A 22,044-nucleotide genomic window follows, 5' to 3' on the forward strand; every position below is an offset into this window, starting at 1 on the left:
TTTTTCAGCTCCTTTTTATAAGGAAAACAAAATGAAGCAGAGAGTGTGTAAGTAATCTATTGAAGAAAGTCAGGAGCAGAAATGGATATAATTCCATGGCTTTGGATTCCGAGAGCTTATCCACTAGGCAAAAGCCCAAGGCCACGCCTTCCTGTTTTACATTAAGGCAGACACTTTCATTGCTAAATTGGTCTTGGTTCTTTAGACTTGCACAAAAATTAATAAAGGTCTCTTTTCCTAATTGCACAATCAAAATAAATTATGTCCACAAATTAGAAGGCAAGGAAATTGCATGTGCATTTTGGGTGCCCTGATAATGTCCTGCAGTAAATTGTTTTCATATAAATTGCATGCTTAATTAATCGCTTTAAAAAATGCCCATGTATTTCCCTGAAAATACATCTCTGCCTGCAATTCATAAAATGCAAAGACAAATTAAATTGCCGATCCCTATATAAAAGTGTCTCCCTTGGTGCATCCTGGCTGCGCTTAGTCATTCTGCCCTCTTTTCAGAGAGTGCAATAAACTCAAGGAACCTCTTCCTTTCTGAGTTGCCCCTGGGTGTCTGATTCAACAGATTTGAGGTCTCTCCTAAATTACACCCAGACAAGGCAATAAAGCTACTCTGCGCCACAACTAGTAGTGTGGAAATCTGCCTGGCTTAGGTGACTTTTGAGACCTCTCTCAGGCTGAAACTCAGCTTAAGGCAGTGAGTTTTGGCCACACTAAAATATAAATAAAATACACCCCCAAATTCAAAATTAAAAACTCCCTCCAAAAAGCTCATACATTGTTTTGTTTTGATTAAAATAAAGAAAACTATTCAAAATTGCTTCCATGATTCCAATACCCAGCTATAATCACAGATAATCAAGTCCTTTTTGAACAGAATATTAATGTTAGAAAAATTAAAATGATCATTGGCCCATTTAGATGATTTGTTTAGAAAGTTATTTTATTTTTAGGGATGAGTTTGAGTTTGCACAATTTTCATTAGTTAGAGAATTTGTCTTCTATTTCAAGCTCCCACATACAGTATGCCTCAGTAGGCAAAAATTAATGTTTAAAACAACCCTGGTGTGGCTTGCCTGCTGCAAACCCTTCTGCTCTGATTTCTAGAACTATGTGAACAGAAATTAAAGGGAATGTTTTGCTAGAAAGTAGAATTTATCAATAAGAATTTAATGCCTTAAAGTTTTGTTTATAAAAAGATTTCAACAAATGTTCTCTGTACAGAAACTCTCCTTCAGACTTCCCTTTCAATACTGGGGTTGGGTGAAGTCACCCTGAGACTCCTCTCACTTAGCCAGTGTTATCTGAGTGAGAGGGGACCCAGTGGAGCCAAGCTCCCCAGCTAGTCCAGCTGGGCTTTAGCTGATAATCCTTGCAACTGGACCCGGAGGCCTTGCCTTTTGCAAGCAAAGAAAACAAGTCAAAAGGAACTAAGTTGGCCTAATTTGTGGTGTGTTTGGGCTGAGGTGCCTATTCAGTCCTATGGAGGCCAGAGTGGACTTTTGGTTAGGCTAAATTATAACGAAAGAGTCAAACTGAGGATTAATCCCACAGAAGTTATTTTGCATTTTATGAATTGACACCCCAAAACAAAAAAAAAAAAAGAAAGAAAGAAAAGAAAACAAAGCTGAAGGCCTTCCACTTCCACTGAAGTGTTTTTGCAGACATTGTGAACTTGACCCTACTTCTGGCCTCTGTACCAATTCAGGGTGTATCATGGGAAACTCAGCTCTTCCCTCAAAAGGTCGAATCTGAGCTGTTGCTTGGAACTAAGAAACTGCCTTTCTCCCACCACATCTATGATTGTACTGAGAATTTTCAAGCTGACTCAAGCAGCTTTGGATGTAGAGGTCCTCTCAGATTACACAAAAGCTTGAAAAAGAGTTATCTTTAAGCAGATTCCAAGGCCCCTAAAAATGTACTAAAATTAGGGGGAAAAAATGACCATCGGAAAATACTGAGACCAGATAACAAGTAATTCTAATTCCTTCTAATTAGCTAATAACAGAAAAAATTTTAAAAACCACACTGACCAATGTTTTAATAAATCATGCTACCATAAAATGTTAAAGAGTATAAATATTTATTTGAGATATGTGCACGTGGTATTTGCCTGAATATGAGTATACATACACACATGCCCAAATATAATTGTGATTGTTGATAAACTTATGAATTTAGCAAAGTTAGTATTTGGTATTTTTCTAAGTCATTTTATTCATTGACATTCCTTAGGTTTGGTAAATTCCCTCCTCCCCTATTTCCTTCTCTAGACATCATTTCCCATTTAGGCTTGCCTTTTGTCTGCTGATGGTAAGAATGTTGTAGATATCAGCATTGAATGCAAATGTGCTCTTCTTTAGACACTTAAAAAATCTGTGAGCATATCTACAGATCCATGTAAAACATCCTGCACAGAACCACACTAGTGCCTGTATAAATCCAGTGATTTCCAACTAGATGATGTGGAGCCTTTTTTCTGTCTGGACCCTCAAATAAGGGTAAAATGATGAAATTTCCTTTGAGAGGAGAGGCAAGCATATTTCCACCCTTCGCTTCATAAAGTGTCTCCTTGCTATAATTTGGATCTTGAGGGTCCCTCAAAGGTTCATGTGTAAACGGCTAGGTCTTCAGAATGGCACTATTGGGAGGTAGTGGAAGCTTTGAGAGGTAGGACTGAGGGAGGTCTTCAGGTCATTAGGGTGTACCCTAAGGCAATAGTGGAACCCTGACCCCTTTCTCGCTCTTTTGCTTCCTGGGTATGAGATGGGCAGACTTCCTCCACCATGCACTCCTGCCAGAAGGTGCTGCCTCACTACCAGCCCCAAAGCAAAGGGTCAACCATCACTGCTGACCTCTAAAATGGAACCAAAATTACTCTTTTATTTTCCTAAGTTGATTGTCTCAGGAACTTGTTATAGTAGTGTAAAGCTAACACACTCCTTGAAAACATAACAGGTTTGATAAGGAGTCTGATTTTTTTTCTCCCTTTTTTCAGAGCCCAGGGGCACTCTCCTACAGAACAACATCCCCAGCTCTTTTTATTTCTTATTTTGAGACAGGGTCTTGATAAATTGCCAAAGCTGAACTCAAATCTGGGATCCTCCTGTCTCAGGCTCCGAAGTATCAGGGATTACTGGTGTCTGACCTTTTGCTATTATAATGAAAGACCTGGTCCTTTTGATCCTTGGAACTGTAAACACATACCTTCTAAGTTACTCCCTATCAAACAAGGTACACAGGAGACAAAGTACATCTGTTTATTTCTCAAGGAGATAAAATTTCATTGTTTTCTCTTTCATTTCACTGGGTAAATTTTTGTGAGAATCTATTCTTGATAGTCAATTTTGTACTATTTTACATATATGTAAATCTGATGTCTACTCTTTAATGATAATGCCCATTTTTTATATTGGTATGCAGAAGGCTTCTTTTGGCAGGATCATTTTATTTCCCAGCTGCCTATAGAAGTATAGCTATCCCTACAGGCTCCTGGCAACTTCTTTAGTAAAGAGACATTTGGGTGTAGAATGATTACTACTACTACATGCATTTAGATGGTCATATAGGGAGATACATCCCTGTCGTTACCAGTGACTGCTGGCTGGTGCTTATGTTTTGGAAAGAATGAAGATACCTAGGATTGGCATGGTGTCTAAAGAGAACCGATGCCTTGGAAAGTCAAGATTTGATACTTTTGGTGCCTATAGGCACTCAGGAAGTATTTGTTGAATGAATTAATGTCTAGTAAGTCCAAAGTTAGTTGGCTAGAAGTGTGATTTTTACAAGGTATTTAGGAACCTCTTGGGAAAGGGGTGTGGGTTTGATGAGTTTGGTTTTGTTGTTACCAGGCCTTGCTTCTCAGAAGGTAAACACACTGCTATTCAAATCTATGCCTTTCTGGCCTAATCTCAGGAATTTGTTTCTGGTGCTATGGAATTAAAGGGATGTGGATAAAATGTGAAAGAACTCTTCTTACATTAAAAACTCTGAAAAGCCATACTACTTTCCAGCTCCTCTGAGAGGGTCTGACATAGCAGAGGGGTGAGTGTCACTGTTCCCTCTTCATCATAGACCATAGTTTGGCAAGTGAGAGCTCCAGGGTGGTGATAGTGGTGCCTGGGTTGACTGGTTTGTGAGCATTTGCAAAAACTTTCCATGGGAATGAATAGGGGACCATTTCATGGCGAGTATTGGACCCTTTATTAGCGACAGAATGCAAGAGTTTGTTACTTGAGTTGTCACTGTCATTGTTACTGTTAACAATACTCTCAGATATAAAAGGTCTGTGTAAATTTATGTTTTGAAAGCAAATATTACATTTATTCTCTTATTCCATTAGAAGACTTGAGCATGTGAACTCAGATTCCCTCATATCTATTTAAAACAGTAATAACAGGGTAAAAATTTAGGTTTCCTCAATTCCAAACCAGTCATCAGTGCAATAGGGCAGTCTGCCTGGTGCTGATGAAAAATAATATTCTGTATGCATTTTTTTCTTAGACTTTATAATTTTACTTCTTTTAAACAAAGACAAAGGAATATGATATCACCATCATTCTCGGTTGCTTCTAAACCAAGATTTCAAGGGGGGCTAGTTCATGGCTTTTATGTCGATTTCTTCTGCTCTTCTTACTCCCCACTTGCATTCTTTGTTAAAGTCTTTAACTCCTCCTCCAGACACCATAAGAAACTGAGCTCTAAGCATCTGTTTTCTGTCATCCCAGCTGACAGTATATTTTCAGAACTCTGGAATTTCTGCCATTGCTTAATCTTATATCCGGGAGCAGAATCTATGAGGTTAGAGCAGGAAGCAAAGTCTGTAAACTCTCTGGGATCCTGTCCTAAATTTTGCCTTTTGGAGGATCTAGGGTGGAAGGAGCTGACAAGCTTCAGTCTGTCAGACTATGTGCCAGGCTCCCTGAGACTTCCTAAGTGAAATGGAGCAATGGTTTCTCAGGCCTCTGAAGGTAGTTGTGAGTAGGGAGCTGGGCAGATTTGCCTGTTTTTGAGTAAGTCCAAGTTTCGGAACAGGATGTAGAAAATCAGAACCAAACAATAGTGGAAATTCAGGAAGCATGCACAAGTATAAAATTAATGGCGGGATTTTTAGTGGCTCAGTTGTGTAAGTCAGTTTTCTATAGCCTGTAAATTATTGCTTAGAGAATATGGAAGAGAAGAAGGCAAATTATTATCAGACAGGCATATAGTTCTTCAGACATGTAATCAATTTAAATTGGATTTTCTGCACAATATATAGTGCTGTCCTTCATCCTCCCAGAGGGTGTTTCTTTCTGGAAGTTAAGGTGGGGTTTAGGGCGAAAAATATAGGCTCCAGCACCAGAAGATGCAGGTTTTGTCATAACTATGACATGTCTTGAGCAAAACATTAATCTCCTGTGGTCTTGATCTTCTGATCCACAAGATGGGAATGAAAACCATCATATTATCTGTCTTCCATAATTGCCATGAGGATCAAAAGAAGTCTCCAATGAAATAGATAAATGACAGCAAAAAAGCCTATCTGGCAACTATTGTTTCATTATTGTTGGGAAGTCCCAGAGGCCCCAGCACATCGTCTGACAGATTGAAATTTGACAGCTGCCCTTCTTCTTCTGAAAGGCAAAATTTAGGACAAGATCCCAGAGAGTTTACGGACTTCACTTTTTGTTCTGCTCTCAGAGATCCTATTTCTGGATACAAGATTAAGCAATAGGAGAAAAGCAATGTACTCCTCTCAGGTTGGGTGTGACATGTGGGGTCCATGGTGGAGTCCAGATTGTCTCTAGATGCCAGCAGTACACTTCCTTGCCCAAGTGAAGCAGTTCTCCTCACTTGTGCTATCAGCTGCCTCTTGGTTACAGGCCTCTGGATAATTGAGGAAGACTTTTGTGGCATGTGTCAAGTTGTCATTGAGTAAATTGCCCATGAGGCTGCTTAATGTCTAATTCTCAGAGCCCTTTTCTTCATCTGCAAAATGGGAATAATAATAATAGCCATTTGATAGGCTCATTGTGAACGTTAATTGGACGTCTGGCCTATAGTTATGTTCAACAACTATTAATTTCAGTCTTAACTTTTTTTTTCCTGGACTTTAAACTTTTGCTTCCCTTGATGCAGGTTCTGCTTTATTTTCCATTAGTTAATTAGTGTTGTGCAACTCATTATGTCTTAGAGCAGTTCAAAGCTAGATTATAGGTGAGTTGCTGTAAATATACTTAACCTAATTTTTCTATCATGGTGATCTCTTCTCCCCACACTCACTCTCTGTTCCACATCTTGTTTGCTTTTAATCCTCATGTGAAAGGCTCAATTTTATATGACAAGGATATTTTCCTTTGGAAGTCAATGGGACCTAGGATATGCAAGCATTAAAAGAAAAATACCAAAATGAAGGAAAGAAAGGGAAGGGAAGGAAGGAAGATTGATGGATTGGTAGTGTCTTTGCCGTGCTCTGTGATCCTGCAGGCTTCCTCCATCAATGTTTGTTCAGTAGATGTTGAAACTTTAAATCAGCTATTGGGCCCCCCTGAGAGCTTCCCTGACTCCCATGTGGAGAATTCCCTAGGCAGTTCGCTGGAAAGTGGGCTCTTGGGGCTCTTCTGCAGGCCTTTCCCTTCTATCCTGCCCAGCTCCCTGTCTCCCAGCCATGCCTTCTGCCCAGTCAGCTCTCTTTCTATACTTCTCCTATACGGGTCCAGCCTAGCAACTCTGAACTAAGCTTAGCAATCCTCTGTCCCACCTTCCTCCTGATGGATGGGCCAGGTGATTGGTACCAGGTTAGACCTGAGCAAAGCCTTAACTACAGATTGGCATATGCAATGAGTTATTTCCTGCACAAAGGCAAGTGACCCCTCTTCAGCCAAGAGGGCTCTCTTATTTTGTCCTTAAAATGGAATATTCATTGTCCTTTAGATGGACAAGAACAACTGTTTGGCTTTATGGGAAGCCCTCTTACACTCAAGACAAGGTGTGTGTGAAAGGGAGGATTAATGCATTTTTCCTTATGGGGACATAAAACTCATTTTAAAGTTTGGACATTTTATAATCACCTCTATTCAATATATGTATTTTTAGTACAAACACGGAATGGATGGACTATGCCAAGAGGAGGTATCAAGGTAGCAATTTTTTTCTTCTGGCTTCCAGTATCAGGGCTTTTAATGATGGAAAGTGGAAGAATGAATATCAATACACAAATGCTGAGTCTAATATAGAAACTGGAGCAAGTTGCCAGAGAGCTCTGGGTTGTGTACTCTTGGATCAGAGCAGCAGAGCCCTGAGGGGCCTCCTAAAGGAAGAGTCAGAAATAGAAGCAGACATCCTTACTGTTGGAAGGCACGGAGCTCTTCAGGGAATGCTGGAAGCAGCAGGGCGACCTATTTTTTCCATTGTGTTTTAGGTCTTCTGATCAACATCCTGAAGTTCTTGTCCTGAATCCATTTGCCATTTGATTAGAAGTGGGAGAGGGCAGGGAATCAGCCTCTCTCTCTCTCTCTCTCTCTCTCTCTCTCTCTTTTTCCTCTCTCTCTGTATGTGTATAAGAGAGAAATATTTGTATCTTATACTTTCCTAATGGCTATGTTTCATAGTCTTTATTTTGCCTTTAGATGTTTTGTAGGAGATTCTTTCATTTCCAAAGCCCTCTTTTCCTGCTAGCTATGCTTTCAGAGGGAGACTGATAAAGAGGGTCTTTGGCTAATTACTGGCTTGAATTTGATATGTGTGTGTGTGTGTGTGTGTGTGTGTGTGTGTGTGTGTGCATGTATATATGTATGGATATATGCATATAGAAATATAATTATATGCACACCTTCAAAACCCATATTTTATGTAGTAGTTGTTAATGTTAGCATCTATCTGTATATCTGTATGTGTTGTATCCTTGTGAAATAACAGTAGGGGAGTATACTGGGGATTGAACTCAAGGGCACTTGAACACTGAACCCCATCCCTAGCCCTATTTTGTATTTTATTTAGAGACAGGGTCTCACTGAATTGCTTAGCACCTTGCTTTTGCTGAGGTTGGCTTTGAACTCTCAATCCTTCTGCTTCAATCTCCTGAGCTGCTAGGCTTATAGGTGTGTGCCACTGTGTCCTGCCAATGGCTTGGTGTTGAACATAAGCATGCCTTGTCTATTTTCTACCTGTGGGCTCCTCCATGAGTTGCTTCACCAGTAGCCATATGATGCTCTCAATCAAGTGGAGTTACCAGTCTCCTTTACATTCCCCACAAGAGCACACACACACACACACATGCTTACCCACTCACACTTCCATCTGTTTATTCCTGGCAGAAAATTCCTTTGAAAAGATACAAAACCTGAGGGGGCTCTACATTAACTCTCACCCATCTTCTATGAATGTAAGAAACAGAAAGTCTTCCTGAGAGCAGTTCTCAATGAGGAGATGGCATTGAGCATTTGAGAAGTAATCATGTCTGTTGCTTGAACAGCATTTTATAATTTACAGACTAGGCCCACATTTCTCACCTGCTAAGACTGAGTCTCTGTGGAGCTCCTCCTGCCCTTCACTGGATTCACAGAAGTGCTGCAGGGGTTGTTGTGTTTCCTGGAAGGTCCTCAGTCTCTGGAAGGAACCCTTCATTGTTTTCATTCCTCATTGCTGCCGTTAAAACGTGAGCCTATGCCCATGGGTTGGGTATCTCTTTGCAGAAGAGATTACTAAGAAGTCTCACAGAAGCCCTTTTCCCTAAAACTGTGGTGAAAGCTCCCTGCCCTCCTCGAACCAAAAACATACACTATGAGCCATCAACCCCTTGGGAAGGGAAGGAGGGATCACCTCTTCAGGTTTTTTTTTTTTCCCCCGGCCTTTTAGAGAAGCCAGTGCAAGTATAAATTATCTCAACCCTCTTTCCTGACATAACTCTGAAGACACAAACATTGTCTTTTATGTGATATCCTCTTAAATTAAATCATAGCTTCAGAAGAGAATAACTAAACAGCTATGGTTGTACAAGGCTTGGGCTACAGGAAGCAAAAATCTTGCTTCTGTGATCTGAATTTGTCTCTCCCAAATTCATATGCTAATATCTAATCTCTAGTGTGAAGGTATTTGGAGGTAGGCCTTTGGGGAGATAAAATCTCCAGAGTAGAATATTATGAAGGGGATTAATGCCTTTATAAAAGAGGCCCCAGAGAGATCCTTCACCTCTTGTAGCACAAAAGGTTAAAATGAGAAGACCTTCCTCTATAACGATGGCACTCTATTTTGGTCGTCAACAGATACCAAATCTAACACCTTGACCTTGGGTTTTCCAACCTCCAGAAGTTTGAGAAATAAATTTCTTTTGTTTTTAAGCCACCCAATATGACAGTTATGTTACTTTTCCTAGTCAACAGCATTACTATTATTCCAGATATCAATATAGAACTACAGAATCACCTGTACCATTTTTCTTTTCTCCCAATATTTCCTTCAAACCCAATTGAAATTTCACCCCTCTGAAAAGTTTTCTACTAGTATACCAAAACTTTTTTTTATACCTTTGTTAACAAATTTATCCACAAATCTGCTATATGGGTCTCAGTTTCTTCCTCCCTAATTAATGCCTTCCCTCCACTTGAGTTCCTCTGGGGAAAATCTTAGTGCCTTCTTCACTGTTGTATTCTTCTGCCTCCACATACATGATACAGTGGCTTATAAACAGCATGGATTCACAGAATGTTTGGGCTGGTTTAGCAACTTACACCTCTCAGGTCCTAGTCTCTATTTCCCTATGGTCTTTTGAAATGGATGCTATTTCTTGATTTAGGGGTCATGGAGTTTTCTGTCATTCTAGAAGCAGGTGTTAAAGTATTTATACATCTCAAAATTGTTTAAAGAGTCGATTTTTAAATATCATCACAAAAAATGATAGTTGGTCTGGTGATTGATATGTTAATTAGCTTTATATAATCTTTCTATGATGTATACAAGATTAAAACATCACATGGCATCTCATAAATGTATACAATAATTTGTCAAATTAAAAATATATTTTAAAAGATAACAAAATAATTTTAACTCTCATTGTGGCCTGGACAGCACTCTCTGTCTTCTTTGTTCATTCACTCTCAAAATGGAACTGCTTTCCATGGAGTTTAGCCTGTGCGATTTTACCCATGCTGCCATGTTCCTGTGGGTACCTATGCACAGGTCTATCACTTCTTTCTTGATGATTGTGAGGCTTATAGCAAGGTGAGGAGAGAAACGACAGCTTTATGATGGGCAGTAGCAATCCTACATCGTTGAAATGTTTTGCAGCCCTCTCTTTTAGGAGACAGCTTCCCTTACATACCACCTCCCTCCATAATCTTTTTGCCCTCTTATAGACCATAGAGTTTAAGAATCATACTGTAGATTCTTAAAGGTATTTAAACAAGATGGCCTCTGGATCCTCAAGATCCTGTTAAATGTGCCACTTTTGATCTGTGCTCAGCAGGGAAATCTTTTCTTTTGTACAAACTTGAGAAAAATCAATATAAATGGCTGTGAGATAAAAATTAATCCCCACTCACCCTGTTTCCTCACATGCTGTCTGATTGCTCCTGAAATAAAAATGGGACTGCCTGGTTTCATGAAATATTTCTAACATACTAACTACACTGGAAATAATTGCTGCTCTCTTTTGGAAAAAAAAGTAAGCGATAATTTTTTATTTATTCAGCTAATGAAGGTACAAACCTATTTTCTAGAAGGCCTAAGGATTGTGTGGTTTGGATAAAAGGGTCCGTCACAACATCTTTCATCTTTTCTCGCAAGTGAGGTATACATGTGGGAGAACCACGCGCTCCTCATGAAGTGGTGAGCCTCTCTCTGTACTGACCTCTAACACAGCTCGTTGAAAATATCCCTTTTCACAGCATGCTTACACAGTGACTATTTGGCTGTTAAGCAAATACAGTATTTAATAGGCCCAGAGTGATCTGCTTACATGGGAGCCTGTAATAATCACAAGGAGACCACGCCAGAATATTAAGAAATTAATACATGGCTTAGACAAGCAATGATCCTTGAAGAGAACAACAGTTTGTGGAAGATAAGACAAACGCCACCTGCCACCGTGACTCCAGAGGAAGATCCAGGCGCTACGGTCTCCTCTGGAGCAAATGCAGTTTTCCAGTATCTTGAACAGCCAGCTGAGGTGGAACGCTGGGAAAATGAGGTAACTATTTGGTTGTTCCCTGGGTACTCATCTCCCACATCACTGGGGATGACATTGTGCAAGTTACAGCAGCTGGTGTTTTCATGCCACCAACTTTACCCCCAGTGTTTGTGGCACCCTATAGATCTCTCTGCAACCTCAGAGGGACATGTGAGTCACATTTGTCATTTATGGTGTACTCACTCTGTGCCAGGCCCAGGACTCAAGAACTTTATGCATCTTTAAGTGACATTATGTCAAATAATCCCAACAGGAGGCCTGCATGTGTTTCATCTCCATTTCATAGATAAGGAACAGGTCTCCCACAGATAATAAGTGACATGCCCAAGGTCACACTGCTTTTAGGATGGAACTGAGACTCAAATGCTGAATCATTTTCTTCTAGTCACTGAATTAGAGCACTCAGTATGTTGTGGTTGGAAGAAGGTCATGGAATTGATGGACAAGTAAGTTATGGTGAGGTATAAACACGACAGTGAGATGGGTGAGGACCAGCTTTGATGATTCCTGCAGATTGCAGACTCTATAAGGTGACACAGATTTCCCATGGCTTGCCACTGCTATGATGTCTATAGAACAGCAGGTATTTGAGAGGGTATTTGTGGATTTAGAATGTGTGAATTTAAACTTTAGTATGACACCTCTCTCACATGAATTAGCACAAATTTATAATATATCACTGCATCATAGGGCTGGAAATAATGGTGTGACAACAAAAATATTAATATCTAAGCATGCCCAGGTACAACATTCTTCTGTTAATTCATTGAGATCCTTCACTTTGTTTTGCCAATTGGTAATGGATGAGGTGAGGAGAGACAAAATAAAGCTCAAAAAGAGAGTTTGGAGAGGGACAAAGAAAAGGCAATCTGGAGTGTGATGGGGACAGAGAGTGCAGATTTGGGGCAGTTGCCATGGTGAACCTAGATGTGGAGGGGAGCAGAGAATCCTTTAGACATTAATCTTCTCAGAATAATTCAAGCCTTTTCAGAACTGATTTTTTTTTTTTAGGATAAAGCTCTTCTAGGATTTTCTCACAAGACAACCAGAATTATTTGAATTATTAAAAACTCTGTACTCAGGTGTGTACAACATTTTATAGTTTGGAAGGCTTGATCTCACTTGAATCTCACAGTGACACCAAGATGTAGGGAAGAAAGATATAATCCAGCTCATTTCACAGATAACATTCATGGAGGTTTAAAGGCTTTTCTGCATCTACACAGATATTAAGAACCTAGATTCTGATACTTTTGTCCACAGGCCCCTCTGAAGGCTAACTTTAAAAATACGAGAACAAAAGGTATGGCATATTGGGTCAATCTAACAGTTCATCTCACCAAATATTTCATTTTAACTGTTCAGAACCAGAGAGGTTTCATGATGGAGCCTGGAGCTACCTCTGCTGACATCAAAAGTCAGGAATGCAAGCAAACAGCTGGGGCCTCTCTTCAGCAGCCAGCCCGAGATTGGGCATCCATGACTTTTCCAAACCCTTCTTGAATCCATTTGCATTTCTTGGCTTGTCCCACTCTTGGGGAGTAACAAGTTCCACATGTTGGCCACCTGCTGCGTGAAAGAGTACTTCCTTGAGTTATTATTTTAAATGACTGCTTCCCAGCATTAAGTGCTCCCCTACTCCCCAACTCCTTCCCAAATGGTTATAGTCCCCAGGATGCAATGTCTGTCTGGCTTGCAGCCCCGGCCTGCACACCTCTGCTGCTGTGGAGGTGAACTTGATGGCCATGTCAACAGCACTGCAGCACGAGGAAGCTTGGGAGTGCTTTCAGGGTGCAAATGATGCCTACGTGCTAGAATAAAAATTGGAATGTGACTTTTCTCCCAAATACCATGACGGCTTGAAAAGGCAAAGCTTGCCATTAAGAAACTTTTGTCTTTCCTGTGAGTATGTCCTTCTGAAAACCTTCACATCCTAAGGAATTCCACTCTAGTCCAAATGAAATAACTACAAAATCATACTTGCGTGAATGTGCTATTCTGGTTTGAATCCTTTCTAGCGACTGACCTTGCTAATGTGAACATGTTCATATGGTTAAGATTAATGAGTCAATTATTTTTATACAAGCTATCCCTCATGTAGGCTGTTTTCCTTGACTTGACTATGTTAATTAATAAAAAGCATTCAGTTCTCCTCCTATTGGAGTTTGTGGTTAATCAGGTGCAATTATCAATAATGCCATGGTGAATGTCTATGTGCTCAGGCACCTCTAATGAAAATAGGATATATTTGGCTATGAAGAGGAGTACTTAAGGTTCCTCTTCAATGAGTGCTTCCAGAAGGAAATAAGGCTATGGATCTTGGAAGGCACCAACTGCCATTATAAATATAGTTGTGTTTTTAATTAAATAAATGCTGAAACAAATGTGATTGAATATGAGATAATCCATTCATGTGGATATTATTTCATGTCATGCCTTAAATTAATGCTTCCTAGGGCTTGGCCTGGATTTTGTTCGTGCAGAGTGGAATGTGGAAGAGTATCCTCCATCAATACACAGACACATGCTGTCAGTCGACCTGCATCAGGACTCTGCTGTGATAGCATTAACTTTAGGAAAGTCCAAAGTAAAAAAGAAGATCTCAAAGTTTAGAAAAATTTAAGTCACAACTGTTTATATGATCAATTTCTTTGCTCTACAGAAGGTTGGAAAGGAGTGAATGCATATAAAACCGTCTTCTTAGTGCCTGACATATAGTAAGAAGTTAGAATGCTAATCTTTATTATTCTTACCAATGTTCTTTTAAAGCTCTCTCTTAGCCCTCAATATCTAATTTGATTTTTAGATCATTTGTCAGGGATACAGCTCTAATGTGAAATGAAACATGCTTGAGGAAGTTTGTTTTTAGGGTGGGACAGTTAAAACAAGAGTTTTGAGACCCTTATGTGGTTGGTACATAAAGCCTTTAGACAAGTGAGTAAATTGGGATTAGGATGTAGCTTGGTGGCAGTACACTTGCCTAGCATGTGTGAAGCCCTGAGTTCAATCTTCAGTACTGGGAAGGAAACAAAAAGTTAAATTGATGACTTCTTGGATTTGTGGGTTTTAGGATAGATAGCCAAATTTAGGGAACAATCACTTAGTTTAGGTTAGAGTACCCTGAATTTCAAAATATCACAAGTTTTTCAGACCTTGAGAGAATTTGCAAATATTAAAACATGATTTTCTTTCTCTTTCTTTTTCTTTTTGGCAATTCTGGAGGTTGAATCCAGGGGTACTCTACCTCTGAGGTATCCACCCCCCAGCCCTTTTTATTTTGAGGCAGATTCTCCTTAAATTGCTGAGAGTCTTGCTAAGTTGGTGAGGCTGATCTCAAATTTGCCATCCTGCCACCTCAGCCTCCCGAGTCTCTGGGATTACAGGTGGTGCACCACCATATCTGGCTTGAAATGTCATTTTTCATGGTGATATTTCTGTGACAAGGCTGTGCTGACAACTCAGTGTTTTCCTGTTGCTGAAATGACCTTAGTTAAGGACTGTGGTTCATTGCTTAGGTAGAGCTAAGGGTTGGCACAACTTCTGGAAACAACATTGAACCCATTCTGACTGCTGCTTGAAACTCCCCTGGTTATATGATGGGAAGGGAGAAGAGGGAAAAAGGACACCAAGAAGTAAAAGAGTTTAGGAAGTTGTTGACAGAGGTCATGAACTTTACAATTCAGTTATCTTCAAGAGGGTAAGAATTCCAAAGAGGTCTCCTGGGGCAAGTTTCTGGGACTTCAGCCATTCAAAGGCCTTCACTGAAGCCTTCCTCAGGCTCCCCAGTATGCTGAGGGCTGGAGGTGTAACAACAAAGTGTCAGAAAAGCTGCTGCCCTTAAGGAGCTTACAGTTTACTGAGGGGGGTGGGTAGGGTGGACATAGAAGCCAAGGAGCACTGTAGATAGAGTGGTGCCATGTACGGCAAAGTCAGCTGAAAGGACAGATGATTTGACATGGGGCCAACCGTGTGTTGCCGTCAATTTGCACCAGCTTGCAGGAATTGACTGTGCACATGTCTTTCCAGCTCTGTGTTCAGTGATACTGTGTTGTTGGCCTACAGTCAGCCATGGTGAAAGTATTTATACTACAGAAATTGGCAAACACTATAAGTTCAGGCTTTTCTTCCTCCAGAGAATGAGTTGTGAAACATTTACTAGCATACTACTGCCTGTAGGTGGGGAGAAACTGTTAAAAGAGATATTACAGAGAAGGAATTATTGGGCTGAGTCTTGTAAAGCAATTATAAAAGAAGTAATTATTGTATTTTTAGGAGAGGGATTTGAAAGTTTGGGGGGAGGAGGATAGGATGTTTTTTTTCCTGAAGAGATGGGGGGAATGGAACTTGAGTCAAATATATTTCTGATGATTATAAACTAACAAAGTTTTATTCATCTATTACTCTCTGAAGTCAAGTTCCGGGTTCCATTTACTCTTGTATGTATACAATCTGGCACAAGGTTGTGTTGTATAAGTGAATAAGCATTGATTTTCCTCAGCTCAATTACCCATCTGTAGGGGGTCCACCATATTCACTATGTACAAAGAACATTGCTAGGCATCTGATATGATTTTGTATACACATTTTATAGGAGAAGAAACTAAGACTTGGAGAGGCTAAGGAATTTCCTCAAGGTCATAAAGTTCATAGCAGTAGAGGCAGTACTGAAACCTATTTGATTACAAACCTCAAATTTTTTCAACTGTATCAAATTTTCTTTCAATTAGGGGCTATTTGTTACATGTGCATGAGGACTAGAGACAGCAAGTACTCTAGAAGTGAGAGATTATTATGGGCTGTGGACATGAAGGAGATGGTCCTTAGCTTGAGAATTACTGGTTTAGGTGATAGTACATCCTCTCTTTTGGACTCTGTTGGTTTCATTTACGTTAACACCTTGGTTGATCTACGGTAACCTTTTCTATTGACTCCTAATCTGAAATGTAGTTTGACACACTTATATATATAGCAGAAGGCTGAAGAATGAAGTTTGGATTTCTTTTCCTATCCCACCCTCAATTTGGTTGCTAAGAAAAGGATCTTTCAGATCAAAACACTTTATCTCCCCACCTGCAGAAAAGATGTCAAACAAAAATATTTAGAGATAATTTTGGATGTGGTGCATTTGAGAATTGCATCCAAAGACAAAGTGAGACAGGTATAAGGTTTAGGATTATTTCTAAGTAAAAAATGGAACACTAAATTTTGGTACTTCAACAGATGGCTTCTTGCTTCTTACCTTAGCCTTCATTATGACCTCTAAATGAGGCTGTACATTATATGTACTCCAATTCTTCATTCTAGGAAATTAACACTTATTCCTTAAATCATAAATCATGTGCTCTGTCTCTAAAATTCTCACAGTGGTGGAAAAGAATATAGAAATAAGTCTGCACATATATACTTGGAATTTTCAGGTGAAGGATTAGGAACTGGAGAAGGGTTTGTTTCAGGCAGTCTATTTATAAACATCTGTAGATGGAAAACCTGTGAGTAATTGTTGGATAACCAGTAAAGGAGCAGAAATTAGATCCCCTTACGTTACCATGTACTAGTACAGTTTTGGTCATGTTCTGGTCAATTTATGGGAAACAGGAATTTCTTAGAAGGTAATTCTATAGCTCATGGACTCCAGGAAGGTTGGTTCAGGTAGTAATAAGCTTCTGGATTCTTTACTCCACCATAATCACCAGAAAAAAATTCTGTCAGATTCTATACCCTCCCTTCAAAGAGCTGTGGTCTGAATGGGAGCATCTGACTGGCTGTGCTGTCATATGACCAATGCTCACTTCCTGGGAGGAGGGAAGAGGGACTTTCTTTGTTAGAGTTCTCTAACAGGAAGTGAATTCCGTCTCTTACCAATTCTTCGAGTTCTCCAGATAGGGGAGTTTATCCTGGATAGTCCTAAATGATGGATGTTTCCTCTCTATATCCTATTTTTAGCATAGAAATGTGCCTAAAAGATGCTGAGATGGCTTCCTTCACAGGGAAAACACTTTTCAAACAAGGCATGCTGTTATACTAGTGGCAATTAGTCTAATTATATTGCATTTATTTCTCAAAATCCATGGTCCTCCTGAACCTATTATTTACATACGGAGAATTTGTCCAGGCCTGGCTTTGTCTGACTCAAGCAAGAATGTTCACACACAGGCTGATGTCTCTCTCACTGTGTGGCTTTGCAATTCAGAAGATGTAAAGAGGTTTTCCCTGGCTTTCAGCCTCCCTATCTATTTTGATCATGGAGGTTAATAATGCTGAAAAGCACTCAGAGTATATAAGGCCGCTGAGGAAATGAGAGTTCTATGTTTTATGACCGGGACATGACTGGTAATGTATCTGCCGGGAAAGTTGCCATTCAGAATGCAGCAATGAATATTGAATTCCATCAATTCTTAGCCATTTTCTCCCTTCCCCCACCCCACCCTGTCCCTTTGCTTCCTAGAAGGGGAGAGAGCATTCAGAACTAAGATCTGAGCATGCTGGTAGCTGCATTTTTTTTTTTTTTTTTTGAGAACTCTGCTGGTGTTGGGTAATGGCTTACCACCCTGGTTACACACTAGAATCACCTGGGAGATTTTAAAAAGCCTGAAGCCTGGGTTATACTCTAAGCCAATTAAATTTCAATCTCTGGGGAGGAACCTAGGTGTCAGTATTTTTTTTATTTTTCAAGCTCCCTAGAGGGTTCCAATATGTACGCAGGATTGAGAATCATTGTAGCTCATGCCCCTACACTCTACATGAACCAGATTAATCTCAGAACAAGCACCAGGCAGGAGAAATAGAGACCACCCCGACCCCACCACAACACACAGGATTGAAATGGCCACTCCTGAAACAAATGTTGTACAGTAGAATACACATAGGCTTGAATTCCTGGTTAAAAAAAACTTTGCAATTCTTCTGAATTGCAAAGCCACACGGCGAGAGAGATGTCAGCCTGCGTGTGAACATTCTGAATTCCTGGTTAAAAGTCCTGGGTAGGTTGCTTTAGCACTCTGGCCCTCAGTTTCTTTGCCTTTGGTGCTCACTGTGTTATTGGGAGGATTAAACAAACAATAAGTTTCAGTTTATTAGTGTAGTACCAGGCACTTAGTAAAGGTGTGATAAATCCTAGCCAGTCTTATTATTGCACAGTTTTTGAGTTTTAGAGCATTTTCATATCTACTGTCCCAGTATATTTTCAGCACAATCCTTTGTCATAAGCTGGTCTGGCATTTACCACCCCATTTTAGAGAAGAAGTCACTGAGGTCCAAAAAGTGGGAGTGTTCTTCCCTGAGCACAAGGAACTTCTCATTTAGTTAATATCTCAAATGTGAGACAAGTGTTGGTGACTGGGAAGTCCTTTTTCCTTCCCATTGTTGCTTTGGCCAGGTTTAGAGTCTCAGTACCAAATCATGACAAAACTAACTATTTCATTGAATTAACTGGTTATAGTGTAGTGGTCATGTAGACTCAGTAATGATTCAACCAAGAAATTATTCCTTAGACTTGATAATAAACAGCCTTCTGAGAAAGATACTGGAATCTCTCTCCTCCAGAATGCTCTGAAGAAGGACAGGCAATTCATTTCTGCCTGTTTTATCGATGACCTTTGAGGGGGCAATGGAAGAAAATTAGCCTTTTGGAATTTCTTCCTCATCTGTCTCTGCAGCATGATTGTACTTCAAATGGGACGACTATCACTAAGCAAAATCTGGGAGTAACTAAGTCCATTAAACAGTGAGTTTTGTTGAAAGGAGTCAACAGTAATAATTAACATTTATAAAAACAATTTTAGAACTTTCAGAAAACCTTCACATGTACTTCCACCTGAAATTCACATCCACTATGGAAAGAAGGATGAATGAGTATTGTTACTATTTGTTCTACCTTTCTTGTGAAAAGCAGAATCTCAGAAATTAAGGAATTTACCCCAAATCCTAGAAGTAGTAACTAGACAAATTTGAATCTGAGCCAACTGAATTGCAGAGACCAAACTCTCTACCTAAGGGCTCACAAGTCAAGGAGTATTCCCTGAATTAGGGGTGTGGGCTGCTACCAGGAGCTTGCAGAAGTGTAGAATCTGTGATCTCATCCCAGGCCTACTGAATCCAGATCTACAGTTTAGCAAGGAGGTCATGTGATGGAATGTATATTTTCTCTGAGTAGGGTTGTTTATTAGGTGATGCCACCTCTCACATTTGTACAGTAGTATTAATTATGTTAGTCTGCAGTCACAAGGCTGCCCATAAGCAAGAATTCAGTAATCTCCTGCTCAACACTGCCGCCATTTTAAGGAAACAGGAATTTCTTTTCTTGCAGGTATATAGCCGCCTTGCTGTTATTTTCCTCTGATGCTGTCTTTGAGTCATGTTAGGGGGAGTATAAAGTGCTTAAGTCCAGGTGAGGCTATAGAGTAGCTCAGACAGTAGTGCTAAGCCGGGCAAAAGGAAGCCTAGCCACTGGAAGCCCTCTTGTCCTGAAAGTACTTCTTGGTCCTACAGGCTCCATCTGAGAACCTCTCCAGGTTTCCAAGCAGTTATTCTAGTTCACTTAAAGATGGGATGTACTGAGACCAGAAGCCCTGTATGAGGGGACCCTTTTTGAACAGCATCTGGTTAGCTTCATTTAACCCCAGTGACGCCCCAAGAGAGCCAGAGCAGACTTTCTCTCTCTCTCTCTCTCTCTCTCTCTCTCTCTTTTAAAACCCAGTGCCTGGGTTTTCTTTTCTTTAAAGAGCTAGTTGTGTTTCCAAGAAATGCCTGCTCTCCAGAAAGGCTCCCTGGGCTACACAGCACTCCCCTCAACCCCTGACCCCCTGGAAGAAGCGTCCAGTGGATGCCTAGTGGCCTGCTGGTGTTGTGGTCCTGGCTAGCACACTGTTCTTATCCCAGGATGCCTCTTCCGCTTCTCCCAGTAGATCCTGGTGAGTGAGGAAGAGCACGTTTTGGAATATTTTTGCCCTGCTGTAAAAACAAGGAATTTATGAGCATGCCTATGCGAAAAGGGGCCTGGGGAATCATTACTGAAAGCATAAAAGACTAATTTTTCCCATAAAGTGGCAGCAATAAATGTCCTGTAAATATGGGCCTCCACTGACTCCTTCTTCAAAAGCATATTTTTTCCCCCAATCCAGTAGAGTCTATTTCATATTTAACAGAGTAAATAACAGACTAAGTGCCTGCTCACACACACCTGAGGGGAGGCAGCATATATTGAAGCGAAGGGAAGAAAAGGAGGATACAGTCTACTCCAGCTGTCTCCTGTCTAGGAGGCAGAGGTGGGGTGGCAAGAAGGAAGGGAGGAAGGAAGGAAGGAAGGAAGGAAGGAAGGAAGGGAGGGAGGAAGGAAGGAGGAAGGAAAGAAAGAAAGAAGGAAGGATGGAAGGATAGATCAGAAGTAGGAGGAAGGTTGGAATAGCAAAGGGAGCTGTCAGTTTGTGAAATTCCAGAAAATGTGCAATGGTGAAATGAAGGGAGGATTCTTCTAATTATCAAAAGTTGGAGAAAATGGTAGTTTGGTGGTGTCTATTTATAAAAATTAAGCCCAAATTTGGATATAAGCTCTGTAGACTTTCTCCCTTCCATCCCTAGCTTGTGGATGTGGAAAAGCATTTAAAATTGAAGGAGTTCTGGAGAACATTTAAATTTTCACAAAGTCAGCAGATCCATGGGCAGATGCCGAGTTTTCAGCATGTCAGCCACAAAGATGGTCCTTGCTTTTCCGATATGCTGAGAGATCACGGTTTGCAAGTAGTGGGTACCTTCCTAGGTGGGTGGTGGCTGAGAGTGAAGTCTATGCTGGCTGGTGTCCAAGGAGGAGGAAGAAACAATATGTTTCTTCATTTTCAGTAAGAGAATGTCTATCATCAGTAATGATGGTTTGAGAGAGAGTTTTGGAAGGTAGAATGTTGTAGATTATTTATCTACAACATAGATCAGATTTGGTCAGTCAGATTATTAGAGTTTCTAAAATTGTCTCACATTGAGTTTCGGATTGTAGGATATTAAAACAAAGAACAGAAAATGTTCCTCAGTTATAGGAATGTAGACAGTTAGAAAACTGTTAAGGATGAAAACAATTAGGAAAATCAGATTTTGAATTATCAATTATGGTCTATAAGAATAACAAACCTCAGGTCCCAGCACTAAACCAACCATCCAAACAAACAAAAAAACCCCTCCAAAATATACAACAACAACAAAATAATAGGAATAAACATAAAGGAGATTAGGTTTGGGAGCTTCAAAGAGAGTGAACTTTATAGGCATTTATCTACAACAGACCAATAAATCTAAAAATATTTCTTCAAATTTTACTTTCTGGAGTAGGACAACAAGATTAATTAAGAGGTTTCAAGCTGGGAAGATCCAGGGAACTCTGCTCTGAATGGATGGCTTGGGGTGTGTGTATGTGTACAGGGGAATAGAATAAGAAATTCCTGCTGAAGTTTCAGATATGTCTATGTCACTTGGCCCAAAGACTCTCCTTAAATAGCAAAGGGATTACTGGGCACTGTGGTACACATCTATAATCTCAGGGACTTGGGAGGTTGAGGCAGGAGGACTGCAAGTTCAAGGCCAGGCTGGGAAACTTAGTTAGACTCTTTCCTCAAAATAAGAAATGAAGCCAGGCATGATGGCACATGCCTGTAATCCCAGTGGCTTGGGAGGTTGAGGCAGGAGGATCTTGAATTCAAAGCCAGCCTTAGCAACTTAGTGAGGCCCTAAGCAATTTAGCAAGACTCTGTCTCAAAAAAAAAAAAAAATAGTGATTAGAGATGGTCAAAGCAACTAAGGCCAAGGAGAAGACAGACGTGCTGGGTTTAGATCTCAGCTGCTGACCTCAGGAATAGGTAACCTTAGGAAAAATATTTAATTTG

Source organism: Urocitellus parryii, chromosome 4 (assembly GCF_045843805.1).
Source record: "Urocitellus parryii isolate mUroPar1 chromosome 4, mUroPar1.hap1, whole genome shotgun sequence".
NCBI lineage: Eukaryota > Metazoa > Chordata > Mammalia > Rodentia > Sciuridae > Urocitellus > Urocitellus parryii.